The 12698-nt window shown below is 39.9% G+C and overlaps 1 pseudogene; it reads left to right on the top strand.

Moving 5' to 3' along the window:
* Positions 1-6221, top strand: part of LOC108633340 — a 61851-nt pseudogene extending 55630 nt beyond the window's left edge.

A 12698-nucleotide genomic window follows, 5' to 3' on the forward strand; every position in this document is an offset into this window, starting at 1 on the left:
CTCTTTCTAATCTGGTCCCCTCGGTGTGTATGCCCACCAGTGGGATTGCTGGGTCATAAGGCAGTTCTATTTGCAATTTTTTAAGGAATCTCCACACTGTTCTCCATAGTGGCTGTACTAGTTTGCACTCCCACCAACAGTGTAAGAGGGTTCCCTTTTCTCCACACCCTCTCCAGCATTTATTGCTTGCAGACTTTTGGATCACAGCCATTCTGACTGGCGCGACATGGTACCTCATTGTGGTCTTGATTTGCATTTCTCTAATAATGAGTGATGTTGAGCATCTTTTCATGTGTTTGTTAGCCATCTGTTTGTCTTCTTTGGAGAAATGTCTATTTAGTTCTTTGGCCCATTTTTTGATTGGGTCGTTTATTTTTCTGGAATTGAGCTGCATAAGTTGCTTGTATATTTTTGAGATTAGTTGTTTGTCAGTTGCTTCATTTGCTATTATTTTCTCCCATTCAGAAGGCTGTCTTTTCACCTTGCTTTTATTTTCCTTTGTTGTGCAGAAGCTTTTAATTTTAATTAGATCCCATTTGTTTATTTTTGCTTTTATTTCCAGAATTCTGGGAGGTGGATCATAGAGGATCCTGCTGTGATTTATGTGAGAGTGGGTTTTGCCTATGTTCTCCTTTAGGAGTTTTATAGTTTCTGGTCTTACATTTAGATCTTTAATCCATTTTGAGTTTATTTTTGTGTGTGGTGTTAGAAAGTGATCTAGTTTCATTCTTTTACGAGTGGTTGACCAGTTTTCCCAGCACCACTTGTTAAAGAGATTGTCTTTACTCCATTGTATATTCTTGCCTCCTTTGTCAAAGATAAGGTGTCCATATGTGTGTGGATTTATCTCTGGGCTTTCTATTTTGTTCCATTGATCTATATTTCTGTCTTTGTGCCAGTACCATACTGTCTTGATGACTGTGGCTTTGTAGTAGAGCCTGAAGTCAGGCAAGTAGACTCCTCCAGTTCCATCCTTATTTCTCAAGATTGCTTTGGCTATTCAAGGTTTTTTGTATTTCCATACAAATCTTGAAATTATTTGTTCTAGTTCTGTGAAAAATACAGCTGGTAGCTTGATAGGGATTGCATTGAATCTGTAGATTGCTTTTGGTAATATACTCATTTTCACTATATTGATTCTTCCTATCCATGAACATGGTATATTTCTCCATCTATTAGTGTCCTCTTTGATTTTTTTTCATCAGTGTTTTATAGTTTTCTATATATAGGTCTTTAGTTTCTTTAGGTAGATATATTCCCAAGTATTTTATTCTTTTCGTTGCAATGGTGAATGGAATTGTTTCCTTAATTTCTTTTTCTACTTTCTCATTATTAGTGTATAGGAATGCAAGGGATTTCTGTGTGTTGATTTTATATCCTGCAACTTTACTATATTCATTAATTAGCTCTAGTAATTTTCTGGTGGAGTCTTTAGGGTTTTCTATGTAGAGGATCATGTCATCTGCAAACAGTGAGAGTTTTACTTCTTCTTTTTCAGTTTGGATTCCTTTTCTTTCTTTTTCTGCTCTGATTGCTATGGCCAAAACTTCCAGAACTATGTTGAATAGCAGTGGTGAAAGTGGGTACCCTTGTCTTGTTCCTGCCTTTAGGGGAAATGCTTTCAATTTTTCACCATTGAGGATAATGTTTGCTGTGGGTTTGTCATATATAGCTTTTATTATGTTGAGGTATGTTACTTCTATTCCTGCTTTCTGGAGAGTTTTTTTAAATCATAAATGGATGTTGAATTTTGTCAAAGACCTTCTCTGCATCTATTGAGATAATCATATGGCTTTTATTTTTCAATTTGTTAATGTGGTGAATTACATTGATTGATTTGTGAATATTGAAGAATCCTTGCATCCCTGGGATAAAGCCCACTTTGTCATGGTGTATGATCTTTTTAATGTGTTGTTGGATTCTGATTGCTAGAATTTTGTTGAGGAATTTTGCATCTATGTTCATCAGTGATATTGGCCTGTAGTTTTCTTTTTTTGTAGCATCTTTGTCAGGTTTTGGTATTAGGGTGATGGTGGCCTCATAGAATGAGTTTGGAAGTTTACCTTCCTCTGCAATTTTCTGGAAGAGTTTGAGTAGGATAGGTGTTAGCTCTTCTCGAAATTTTTGGCAGAATTCAGCTGTGGAGCCGTCTGGACCTGGGCTTTTGTTTGCTGGAAGATTTCTGATTACAGTTTCAATTTCCGTGCTTGTGATGGGTCTGTTAAGATTTTCTATTTATTCCTGATTCAGTTTTGTAAAGTTGTACTTTTCTAAGAATTTGTCCATTTCTTCCACGTTGTCCATTTTATTGGCGTATAATTGCTGATAGTAGTCTCTTATGATCCTTTGTATTTCTGTGTTGTCTGTTGTGATCTCTCCATTTTCATTTCTAATTTTATTGATTTGATTTTTCTCTCTCTGCTTCTTGATGAGTCTGGCTAATGGTTTGTCAATTTTATTTATCCTTTCAAAGAACCAGCTTTTGGCTTTGTTGATTTTTGCTATGGTCTCTTTTGTTTCTTTTGCATTTATTTCTGCCCTAATTTTTAAGATTTCTTCCCTTCTACTAAATCTGATGGTCTCAATTTCTTCCTTTTCTAGTTGCTTTAGGTGTAGAGTTAGGTTATTTATTTGACTTTTTTCTTGTTTCTTGAGGTATGCCTGTATTGCTATGAACTTTCCTCTTAGCACTGCTTTTATCATTTCCCACAGGTTTTCGGTTGTTGTGTTTTCATTTTCACTTGTTTCTATGCATATTTTGATTTTTTTAAAATTTCTTCTGTGATTTGTTTTGTTGGTTATTCAGAAGCATGTTGCTCAGCCTCCATATGTTGGAATTTTCAATAGTTTTTCTCTTGTAATTGAGATCTAATCTTAATGTATTATGGTCAGAAAAGATGATTGGAATGATTTTGATTTTTTTTTTTTTGAATTTATCAAGGTTAGATTTATGGCCCAGGATGTGATCTATCCTGGAGAAGGTTCTGTGAACACTTGAGGAAAAGGTGAAATTCATTGTTTTGGGGTGAGATGTCATATATATATCAAATAGGTCTAACTGGTCTATTGTATCATTTAAAGTTTGTGTTTCTTTGTTAATTTTCTGTTTAGTTGACCTGTCCATAGGTGTGAGTGGGGTATTAAAGTCTCCCACTATTATTGTGTTATTGTTAAATTCCCTTTTCATACTTGTTAGCATTTGTCTTACATATTGTGGTGCTCCTATATTGGGTGCATATATATTTATAATTGTTATATCTTCTTCTTGGATTGTTCCTTTGATCATTATGTAGTGGCCTTCTTTGTCTCTTTTCACAGCCTTTGTTTTAAAGTCTATTTTATCGGATATGAGTATTGCCAGTCCTGCTTTCTTTTGGTCTCTATTTGCATGGAATATCTTTTTCCAGCCCTTCACTTTCAGTCTGTATGCATCCCTTGTTTTGAGGTGGGTCTCTTGTAAGCAGCATATAGAGGGGTCTTGTTTTTGTATCCATTCGGCCAGTCTTTGCCTTTTGGTTGGGGCATTCAACCCACTTACGTTTAAGGTAATTATTGATAAGTATAATCCGATTGCCTTTTACTATTGTTTTGGGTTCGGGTTTATACACCCTTTTTGTGTTTCCTGTCTAGAGAATATCCTTTAGCATTTGTTGGAGAGCTGGTTTGGTGGTGCTGAATTCTCTCAGCTTTTGCTTGTCTGTAAAGCTTTTGATTTCTCCTTCATATTTGAATGAGATCCTTGCTGGGTACAGTAATCTGGGCTTTAGGTTATTTTCTTTCATCACTTTAAGTATATCTTGCCATTCCCTCCTGGCCTGAAGAGTTTCTATTGAAAGATCAGTTGTTATCCTTATGGGAATCCCCTTGTGTGTTATTTGTTGTTTTTCCCTTGCTGCTTTTAATATTTGTTCTTTGTGTTTGGTCTTTGTTAATTTGATTAATATGTGTCTTGGGGTGTTTCACCTTGGGTTTATCCTATTTGGAACTCTCTGCATTTCTTGGACTTGGGTGATTATTTCCTTCCCCATTTTAGGGAAGTTTTCAACTATTATCTCCTCAAGGATTTTCTCATGGTCTTTCTTTTTGTCTTCTTCTTCTGGGACTCCTATAATTCGAATGTTGGAGCGTTTCATATTGTCCTGGAGGTCTCTGAGATTGTCCTCATTTCTTTTAATTCGTTTTTCTTTTTTCCTCTCTGATTCATTTATTTCTACCATTCTATCTTCTATTTCACTAATCCTATCTTCTGCCTCCTTTATTCTACTATTTGTTGCCTCCAGAGTGTTTCTGATCTCATTTATTGCATTATTCATTATATATTGACTCTTTTTTAATTTCTTCTAGGTCCTTGTTAAACCTTTCTTGCATCTTCTCAATCCTTGTCTCTAGGCTATTTATCTGTGATTCCATTTTGATTTCAAGATTTTGGATCATTTTCACTATCAATATTTGGAATTCCTTCTCAGGTAGAGTCCCTATCTCTTCCTCTTTTGTTTGGTTTGGTGGGCATTTCTCCTGTTCCTTAACCTGCTGAGTATTCCTCTGTCTCTTCATCTTGGTTATATTGCTGCGTTTGGGGTGGCCTTTCTATATTCTGGGAATTTGTGGAGGTCTCTTTATTATGGAGCTTCCTCACTGTGGGTGGGGTTGTATCAGTGGCTTGTCAAGGTTTCCAGGTTAGGGAGGCTTGTGTTGGGGTTCTGGTGGGTGGAGCTGGATTTCTTCTCTCTGGAGTGCAGTAGAGTGACCAGTAATGGGTTATGAGACGTCAATGGTTTTGGAGTAACTTTGAGCTGCCTGCATATTGAAGCTCAGGGATGTATTCCTGTGTTGCTGGAGAATTTGTGTGGTATGTCTTGCTCTGGAACTTGTTGGCCCTTGGGTGGTGCTTGGTTTCAGTGTAGGTACGGAGGCATTTGAGGAGCTCCTATTGATTAATGTTTCCTGGATTCAGGAGTTCTCTGATGTTCTCAGGATTTGAACTTAAGCTTCCTGCTTCTGGTTTTCAGTTTTATTTTTACAGTAGCCTCAAGACTTCTCCATCTATACAGCACTGATGATAAAACATCTAGGTTAAAGATGAAAAGTTTCTCCACATTGAGGGACACCCAGAGAGGTTCACTGTTTTTGAAGACAATGATCTGCTTTTCTGGGTGCCTGATGTCCTCTGCCAGCATTCAGAAGTTGTTTTGTGGAGTTTGCTCTGCGTTGAAATGTTCTTTTGATGAATTTGTGAGGGAGAAAGTGGTCTCCCCATCCTACTCCTCTGCCATCTTAGTGCCGCCCTCCCATTTACTGTTTCTTAAAAAACATTTTCCAGCTTTTAAAGTTGTATCCAGAAAGACCCAGCAAGACAGTTTGTCCTGCTGTGAACTCCATTCTCCCTGGAAGTGGAAAATTTTAGGTTTAATTCTCTACTTCATTATTTACTTAATGTGCAGCACTGATAGACATTATTTAACCTTTCTTTACCTACTTTTTTTTTTAACCTTTCCTCCTACTTTTCAACCTTATTAATTATCCTGCCACTGCTATAAGAAACCAGACCCAGCTGCTGCCCCAGTGCAATGCTGCTGCTCCTGCTGCTAAGTTGCTACAGTCGTGTCCGACTGTTAGCTACCATGGACTTCAGCCTACCAGGCTTCTCTGTCTATGGGATTGTCCAGGCAAGAGTACTGAGTGGGTTGCCATTGCCTTCTGCATGAGTGCAAAGACTCCATATCAGAACCAGCAGGTTCTGCAGCCTCAGAGGAGAGTGCCTCCTACTGCTCAGATGAGGGTCCCACAGGACAGAAGACCCTTATTCTCCAGGTCAATGCCCCGTGTCCCATTTCTCTCTCCTCAGACAGCAGACAGCTCCGCCTCATGGACGGGGGTGGTCCCTGTGCCGGAGAGTGGAGATCCTTAACCAGGGCTCCTGGGGCACCATCTGTGGTTACAACTGGAGCATAAACGATGCCCGCATGGTGTGCAGACAGCTGGGCTGTGGAGAAGCCCTCTATGCCACTGTCTCTTCTTCCTTTGGGGTGGGATCAGGGCCCATTTGGCTGGGCAACCTGAAGTGCACAGGAAAGGAATCCCACGTGTGGAGGTGCCCTTCCTGGGGCTGGGGGAAGCACTACTGTGATCATAGCCTGGATGCAGGAGTTGTCTGCTCAGGTATGGTCAGTTCATGCCCACCAGCTGGGAGAATGGAAAGTTCCAAGAAAGCTGGTGTCTGATCAGAGGGACAATAAGGGATGGGTGGGCTAGAGAGGACTGAGACAACTACCCATTCTCCCGGAGTGCCCTGTAGCTGTGAGCTATGAGCTTCATATACTTTCCTCTTACAAGTCTCTGATATTCTGTTCTTCTCCAGTGGTCTTACCTGACACTAAAATAGCTTTATTTATTCTCCCAGTTAAAATAAATCCTCATATTATTTTTCCATAATTCACTTTTTGTAAGAGTGAAACATTTGCTAACAGCCACATACACACTCCCTTTGCACAGGAAGTCTATGAGAGGCAGGGACAAAAAATGAGGATGTACTTTCCTGGGTGGAGTTGTTTCTATACAGACAGTTTGAGACATTATTTTGCACTAGGTTAGTATGAGTGGAGGCTACTCCTACTATAGGAGGATATCATTTACATGTATAGAGGATATCCCTACAGGGGTTATCATTTAACAGATCAGAGATTCTTATGGATTTGTGCCAGATTTCAAGTTTCCTTTGCAAATTTAGACATAAATGTTCATAGTTCTTTGATGGTAGAGAATTGTTGATGGAATGCTCTGAGTCATATATTCTTCCATTGTTACTAGAAAAGTCTCTCTCTCAAATTTTTCCTTTAAAATATCTGTATAAATGCAAACTTTGGAGGAACACTTAGCCATGAACTGACAAGTCAAAGGTGGAGGTAATAAAACTTGAATTTCTGTGTTTTATGTTAAGAGATTATATAGTTTATATTTGATGACTTCAATGATATAAGAGAATTGCCTTTGGGGGCTTATTCGGAGTAAGTGGACAAATACAGTGTTTGAAGAAGGTGGAAAAGGTTTTATAGTAGCTGGGAGGAAGGAGAATGGCAAAGGGAGCTGATGAAGGCAAATGTGAGGTTCTATGAGCAGCACTGAGGGGCCAGGTGTGGTCTGAAGGATGCTACGTGTGCCTGAGGACACAGGATGTGTACACAGCAAGAGACCAGACAAAGATATGTCTTTACTATATTTAATATCTTTACTCACATCGGTCTTCTATTTAATAATTTTCTTGGAATTATCACACACTTATTCTTCCATGTAAGTGTTAAAATCAAGTAGAAAATAAAAAAAGATATACCATATCTCAGAAGTCTCTATCTTGATATGTGTAAGACTTTATTGAGTATTCAGCATATATTTGAATATTTCACATGTATCAGGGTATATAAAACAGAATACAAGAAATACCTTTTTCTTGTTCTTTCTAAATTTTTAATCTCATAGAATTAATATAACAATATCAATAACCTCAGATATGCAGATGACACCACCCTAATGGCAGAGAATAAAGAGGAACAGAGGAGAGCCTCTTGATGAAAGTAGAAGAGAAGAGTGAAAAAGCTGGCTTGAAACTCCACATTCAAAAAACTAATATCGTGGCATCCAGTCCCATCACTTCATGGCAAAGAGATGAGGAAAAAATGGAAACAACAACAGACTTTATTTTCTTGGGCTCCAAAATCACTGCAGACTGTGACTGCAGCCATGAAATTAAAAGACACTTGCTTCTTGGAAGAAAAGCTATGAGAAACCTAGACAGCATGTTAAAAAACAGAGACATTACTTTGTGACAAATGTCTGTATAAGTCAAAGCTTTTTATTTTATTTTCCAGTAGTTATGTATGGACATGGGAGTTGGATCATAAAGAAGGCTGAGCGCTGAAGAATTGATGCTTTTGAACTGTGGTGCTGGAGAAAACTCTGGAGAGTCCCTTGGACAGCAAGGAGATCAAATCAGTCAATCCTAAAGGAAATCAACCCTGAATAACTCATTGGAAGGATGTATGCTGAAGCTGAAGCTCCAATAGTTTGGCCACATGATAAGAAGAAATGACTCATTGGAAAAGACCCTGAGGCTGGGAAAGATTGAAGACCAGAGAAGTAGGGGACAACAGAGGATGAGATGGTTGGATGGCATCACTAACTCAATGGACATGCGTTTGAGTAAACTCAGGGAGATAGTGAAGGACAGGGAAGCCTGGAGCGCTGCAGTCCATGGGGTCACAAAGAGTCGGACATGACTGAGTGACTGAGCAACAAATACAGCCAGTTAAATAAAAATGCTTTAATTAGAATGTGTAGCCTGTGACCAAACTCCTAGCCAGAGGAGGCTAGGGGTCCTGACCTGGGCCTCTCTGGGGAGATGAAAGTGGATAAATAACAAAAGGCAAGCAGAGCATCCTCTCCCTCACCATTCATTCTTATATCAGTGGTCAAGCTAATCCTTCAATTCTTTAATTTCTGTGGTGTCTTTTCTGTTATCTCCAGCTCTCTCTAGTAGATTTTATTCTGTTACATCATTCTTTTTGAGACTTCAAAGTTCACGTACTTATGCAATCAGAGTCCTTTACCAGGACAAATTCCACCATTACATACATAACCATGAGCACACTCAGAAACCAGGCAAATTATTTTAAATATTGTTCTTTATGATTTGTAGGGTTTTTTTTTTCCCATTGGATTACCTTTTCTCTGCCCAAATATGGTCCCTGAAGGATGAAATCATGATCATGAGTCTTTTCCTTGGTCTCTCTCTCATACTTCATCCACTCCCCGTTCAACATACCACTCATCCCACCTCACTCCCCACAGAAGCTCTTCCCTTTTGGAGTGTCCTTTCCATCTATTTGTAGCTCTTAAGATCATTTCTTCTTTACTGCATTGGGGGAATTGGGAAAGGGTAGCACTGTTACGTGGCAACTGGGAGAAGCACAGGGGATAAAAGCTGTTAAAATCTTGTCGAACAAGTATTTGGTTTCCAAATCTATGTTTCAACACTATTGAGGCTTTTGCAATTTCGAAATCTCTAAAATATATACGGCTTGTTTGCTCTCTGCTATCTTCCTCTCACTCTCCTTTTTCGTAGCTTGCTGGGTTCTTATCTCAGAAATCCAGATAGGAAAGGAATATGCAGTTGGCATATAGATAGGGTTAGAATACATTAAGTTCTCATCACTCCTTCACATTTGCTAAGAATCTCATGTCTAGGATGAAGTAATCAACTAACTCAGTTGTCTTGCATATCCCACTGAGACTTCACTTTCTCTCAGGTATGTTCATGCTGCTAAGTAGCTTCAGTCATGTCCGACTCTGTGTGACCCCATAAATGGCAGCCCACTAGGCTCCCCCATCCCTGGGATTCTCCAGGCAAGAACACTAGAGTGGGCTGCCATTTCCTTCTCCATAAATCCTAGGTTTATAAAGAGATGGCTAGGATCATTCCCTCTCTCTCCTATGACTCTCTGAGCTTTTGTCATTTCCAAACTTATCTGTGAACAACTTTCACAATTAGGTTACCTAATTGTGACCTAATGCCTGCACTCAGATCCAGCCCTCATGATGTTGTCATCCCCAGTGACTTGAATATTGGCTCAGAGAAAACTGCCCAAAATTCTAGCCCCAGAAATTTCAGGATGACCTTCTAAACTTCTCTGGCTCTTAGGCCTCTAACCTCTTGAATCCCATGATCTTATTTCACTCTCAGTTAGTTCAGCTCTGCACTCAAGTTTGAATGTTTACCACTTGGCAGTTTCTTTGGGCCTTGAAGTTTCCAGGCCCCCAGATAAGAATTAATATTCCTAACCAATATATATTCTTGGAACCCAGCCATTCCAAACTGACCCTGCAATCCTTCTGAATATCTCTTGAGAAACTTGCTCATGAAAATGCAATTTGACAATGACAGTCAAATTCTCTCTTCTTATCCCCTCTTATTCCTCTGTTGGAAAGAAAAGCTTTCCCACCATTGACTGTGAGGTGTTGTTTCCAATTGTCAAGCCAGGTTCATGAACACTCACTGGGTTTGTTGTTCTTTGTTTCTCTTAGGATTTGTGCATCTGGCTGGAGGGGATGGACCCTGCTTAGGGCGAGTAGAAGTTTACTCTGGAGAAGCCTGGACCCCAGTGTCTGATGGAAACTTCACACTCCCCACTGCCCAGGTCATCTGTGCAGAGCTGGGGTGTGGCAAGGCTGTGTCTGTCCTGGGACAAGTACCCTTCAGAGAGTCCAATGGCTGGGTAGGGCTGAAGAGTTCAGATGTGGGGGGAGGAGCCTAAGCTCTGGTGGTGCCTAAGAGTGCCCTGTCCAGGGGGCACTTGTCACCACAGTGGAGCTGTTCAGGTTGTCTGTTCAGGTGAGATGCACGTCAGGATTTAGCCTCCTTTACACTCAATTCAAGCTAAAAAAGAAATAATTTCTGAAATCCTGTCTATTTCTATCAGTGTAAACAGATGTCCGGCTCGTGACAAATGTCTCCTCTCAGTGTGAGGGGCAGGTGGAGATGAGCATTTTTGGATGATGGAGAGCGCTCTGTGCCTCTGGAGTCTGGCCAATGCCAATGTTGTCTGTCGTCAGCTTGGCTGTGGAGTCGCCATCTCCACCCCAAACGGAGCAGAAGCAAGTGATAAACTCTGGAAAACCCGATTTCACTGCTCTGGGACCGAGTCCTTCCTGTGGAAATGCCCCATGACTGCCCTGGGTGTTCCTGACTGTTCCCATGGCAATACGGCCTCTGCGATGTGCTCAGGTAAGAGAGGGGAGGGCTACTGTACCTAGGATGCTCCTGGGAGTGAAATTTCCCCAGAGCAGAGAGTAAGGGAAAACAGACTTAAAAAGAAAGATATTCTGTAGTGAAATGTTTAATCTTGGTACTGAACTCGGGTTTCAGCTGCTCATTACTCAAGAATCCAACACTGAGAGACAAGTGCGGGGTAAAATTAGACAGCTTTATTGAGGAAACCAGCAGTTCTGGGGAGACAGAGGACTAATGTACCAAAGAACCAACTCCTCCTTGCTGATCAGGGGTGAGTGTTTGAAATGGGAGTTTCAGGAGTGCATAGGCAGAAGTCGGGGACAGTTTACCTGCAGAATAGCACAGCTAGCTCTGACAATCATCTTGAAATAAGTCTGATCAGTGTCACTTTTATTGTTTGAAATACAGTTAATCATCTGTTCTAGTGCTGATCTGTTCCCATTTCCTTGAGGCCGATCTTGGAATTGTGTAAGGTGAATATTATGAACTTCCCTGTTGGTGCAGATGGTAAAGAACTTGCCTGCAATGCAAGAGCCTTGGGTTTGATCCCTGGGTTGGGAAGATCCCCTGGAGAAGGAAATGAGACCCCACTAGTGTGGTCATCATGTAATTTATTGCTACCACTTGTTTGGGATTTCAGTATCTGCAAAATAGCTCAAAAGATATGGCTCAGAATGTTATCTATACCCCATGAGAAGGAACTAAAGGTCCTTGACTTTGTTTAGGGCTAGACTATTATTATTTTGTCTTATTTGACTGTTTTTGCTTGTTTCTGATTTTTTCTTTCATTTCTCTGATCAAATTTATTCTTTAATTAGGTTTTTCTACAAACAGAGGCAGGTGGAGGACATGAGGATGGTCTGTCCTGAGAAGGCTTTGTAAGGTCCTGTTCCATAGCATTCTCATGGTTCACTGATTTTTTCAGGAGAAAGAAGTGCTAAGAAATGCTAAGAAGTGCTATGTCAGGGAAAGAAACACCTAGATGAATACTATTTTTTAATGAAACAGTATTATTTAAGGATAATAATAGAGAACAAAGTACAAACAATAAGTGTACACCTAGGTCATGTTCCCCAGCCCAGATCTACACAGAGAACATTCCCAGCACCACAGAATCACTATTGCCTCCCAATAGCTGTGTCCTCCTCCTCTCCAGGGAAGACTGCTTACCTAAGACTTGTACTGCCATAGAATATTTCTCAGTTTTTGAACTTTATGTAAAACCATACAGTATGTTTTCTTTTGCGTTTATTTCTTTGACTCCAAACTGTGTTTGAGATTCACTCATGATTTTTTTTATGGCAAAATTCATTCATTTTTATTATTATAGAGTATTCCTTTGAATGATCGGCATGATCCTGTGTTTAACCATTCAACTAATGGCAGAGCTTTGAGTTTATTTCCAGTTCTTGACTATTACAAATACAATGGTGCAAATTACCATGATGATAACTTTTGGCAAAAGTTTTTATTATGTTTTTGTGTGTTTAATTCTTGGTCTTACATTTTTATTTTCTTAATGGTATGCTGTACTTCAATGAGCCAAGTTACTCATCTTAGGTTTGACTTATCAACTTTTTTTCTGTCCATGTAGTGCTCTTTCAGTCAGTCAGTTCCATTCAATCACTCAGTCATGTCTGACTCTTTGCAACCCCATGGACTGCAGCATGCCAAGCTTTCCTGTCCTTCACCATCTCCTGGAGCTTGCTCAAGCGCATATCCATTGAGTCAATGAAACCATCCAGTCATCTGGTTCTCTGTTGTCCCCTTCTCCTCCTGCCTTCAATCTTTCTCAGCCTCAGGGTCTTTTCCAATGAGTCAGTTCTTCCCATAATATTGGAGCTTCAGCTTCAGCATCAGTTCTTCTAATGAATATTCAGGACTGATTTCCTTTAGGATTGACTGGTTGAACCTCCTT

This window comes from Capra hircus, chromosome 5 (genome assembly GCF_001704415.2).
Source record: "Capra hircus breed San Clemente chromosome 5, ASM170441v1, whole genome shotgun sequence".
NCBI classification, from domain to species: Eukaryota; Metazoa; Chordata; class Mammalia; order Artiodactyla; family Bovidae; genus Capra; species Capra hircus.